Source organism: Rhincodon typus, chromosome 3 (assembly GCF_021869965.1).
Source record: "Rhincodon typus isolate 14 chromosome 3, sRhiTyp1.1, whole genome shotgun sequence".
NCBI classification, from domain to species: Eukaryota; Metazoa; Chordata; class Chondrichthyes; order Orectolobiformes; family Rhincodontidae; genus Rhincodon; species Rhincodon typus.
Genome location: NC_063334.1, coordinates 120,999,829 through 121,002,086, shown reverse-complemented (window position 1 = coordinate 121,002,086; position 2,258 = coordinate 120,999,829). Strand labels below are relative to the sequence as shown.

The following is a 2,258-nucleotide window of genomic DNA, read 5'->3' as shown; positions in this document are numbered from 1 at the left end:
ATAGTCACAACCAAGGATAAAAGGGACCCTTGGTGGATTAATTTTTCTAAAAGAGAGACCATCCCATCCTCTTCCGTATTGATAAACTTCAGTGTCACCACCACACGTTAACCTTCAGAAAACAGAATCAGCAACCCCACAAACAACCACGACTGCAGGAAACATTTCATTTGCAACCAACTGCAGACACCACTCACCAGAGCATCAGGAATGAATCCAGTGAATTTGAGCGGCCCTCATCTTTTTGAATACTCCAGTCCCCAAGCAGCACAAAGATCTAAATCTCAATGTAGCTACGGCTAGGAAAGAGAAAGGGGTGGTGTAGTTGTTGGGGTTTGGAGGGTGGGGGAAAAGACGAGGGGGTGTCCATAGATTGCTTCTGATATGACTGACTGTAAAGCTGCCTTCATTGCACTAAAGGCTTCAAGCAGTCAGCATTTCAAACAGATAGCTGAACATTAGCACATGTTCAACACTGGCCACAAACAGTTCTGTGGTCAGAGAGGACCATCACACAATAAAAAAAGGGGCTGAGCATGGCCACAGCACAACTTCCCAGAGCATCTCACATACAATGAGATATGCCCGAACAGCAGCCACCACTTGAGGCAATGAGATAATGTTGTGCACAGCAAGATCCCACAATGAGATGAGATGTGTGGCCACATGATCTGTGAAACTTTTTGTAAAAAAGATGGAGTATATTAGCGGAGAGATAAATACATTGAAACTTTTGGCAGCAAACCCAACCACAGCTGGTAACCGTCAGTTCAAATAGGTGTGTCAACTTGCTGTATTCTGCTTTCAGATGGTAAAGTACCTGAAAGTGAAGCAAGCTGTGGGTGGATGGTGGATAGGAGAGAGGGTAAAAGGTCAGACAAAGAAAGAGAGAGAGGCTGGAGTTCAAAGAGGAGGTCAGAGGGATAGGGTGCGGTGGTAAGGGAGAAGTGCATGCTTTAGGATGCCAGAAGGTTGTGAAAGGCAAAATACAAAACGGAAGGTTCTCTATTGAAGTAGTAAGTTATTACAGTGAGCAATGAAATGTTTTGCAAAGCAGCTCAATTAACCGTTACTAACAAATATTCCAAAGCAGTAATCGTCGTCATAGTTATTGCGATCAACCTGTTCAGACATGTTTTGACACACCTCCAAGTGAGACTTGAACATGGACCAGAGATAAAGACACTACCACTGCCCTACACATCTCTCAGCAATAATTATACATTCAACAGAATTGCAACTGAGCCTAATGAGTACATTGACACCAATAAACATTACCAACATAAATATAACATAGGTTGGACCCCCCCCCGATAAATTGCTCAGATTACTTCTGACAACCCAGAACGCCAAATTTCAACTGAAAACTTCACATAAGCTGCCGAAGTACACAACTAGCTATTTACCAGAGTGAACACACTAAAAATCTCTCCTTCATTGTCACCTTCTACCACTGATCAAAACTCGTGTGGTAAAATTGCACATTAAATTACACTTTATGTTTCACTAATGGAAGGACCACACCTAAAAATTTACTTCTAAATTTTCAGCAAATCTACTGTGGATTTCCTGTTTGATGACACAACCTTGCATGTGCAGTCAGGCACTTGACACAAGCACAATATTCAACAGGCAGGTTGATAATCCCTCAACTACATGTTTAAATCTTGGTTACAGGCTATTCTTTCAGTCTTTGTAATAGCCTAGTAATAATCTGGATTATAATATGGGTTGCCAGGCTTTTTTTGGGAGGGTTGCTAAAGTTGACCACCTTGGCTCGATGTCTGGCACCAACCTAAAATCAGGTATGCATATATTACAGCCCACTCACTAATAGTCACAACAGCCTCCTCCTGTTCGTCGTCACATTTTACCTGCATGGTCCATCACCTTTGTGGTGAACAGGCGATGACAGAGATCCTTCTTGTTTGGTTTCCCCCAGGCCAAGGGAGGGCCTAGCTCCCCGACAAAAAGCAACCTCACATTCCACCAGTTTTTGTTAATGAGGCCAACATTTGATTGGACAGTATCTCTGGGAGCTGGGAGTCGTGAAGGAGTTAGGTTAATGATAGAGCTCCCACCTTGAGCCAATCTCCTTCACGACTCCACTTCCCCCAACTCGAGGCAAATATATATATATAGATGCAGTTAAAGGGAAGTGAGATATGTAGCAGAAGGGGGGGGGCAGGGGCAGGGGAGGGAGAGGGGGAAGGTGGGAAAAAAGGATATGCTGATTCATGTTGGATAAACTACAGGTA

General features: G+C 43.5%; 1 protein-coding gene across 1 annotated transcript in view; it reads left to right on the top strand.

The window, feature by feature from the left end:
- LOC109914562 (NOP14 nucleolar protein homolog (yeast)) overlaps positions 1–2,258 on the top strand; it is a 32,176-nt gene that overhangs the window by 26,427 nt on the left and 3,491 nt on the right. The gene's annotated exons all lie outside the window — the stretch shown is intronic.